This window comes from Mastomys coucha, unplaced genomic scaffold (genome assembly GCF_008632895.1).
Source record: "Mastomys coucha isolate ucsf_1 unplaced genomic scaffold, UCSF_Mcou_1 pScaffold3, whole genome shotgun sequence".
NCBI classification, from domain to species: Eukaryota; Metazoa; Chordata; class Mammalia; order Rodentia; family Muridae; genus Mastomys; species Mastomys coucha.
In genome coordinates, this window is record NW_022196909.1 from 32,979,168 (window position 1) to 32,979,569 (window position 402).

Here is a 402-nt window from a genome sequence, read left to right on the forward strand (position 1 = left end):
GTTTGTTTTGTTTTATTTTGTTTTCTTTTTGAGACAGGGTTTCTCTGTGTAGCCCTGGCTGTCCTGGAACTCACTCTGTAGACCAGCTAGCCTCAAACTCAGAAATCCGCCTGCCTCTGCCTCCCAAGTGCTGGGATTAAAGGCGTGCGCCACCACTGCCTGGCTTGATCTTCTTTTCTGAGCCTTGTTCTTCATGAGGAAGACATTTGGTGTCCACATAATGGTGTGACAGCTATCTGGTCATTCTTTCATGCTAACCCGGGAGGGGGAGGACATACACACACACACATATACACACACATACACACACACATACACACACACATATACACATATACACACACATGGGGTTGGGGGAGAGAGAGACAGAGAGAAAGAGAGAAAGAGAGAGAGAGGGGGGGG

The 402-nt window shown here is 48.0% G+C and overlaps 1 long non-coding RNA gene across 1 annotated transcript in view; it reads left to right on the plus strand.

The window, feature by feature from the left end:
• The window catches only part of LOC116075228, a 4,847-nt gene that overhangs the window by 3,703 nt on the left and 742 nt on the right, over nucleotides 1-402 (plus strand). The gene's annotated exons all lie outside the window — the stretch shown is intronic.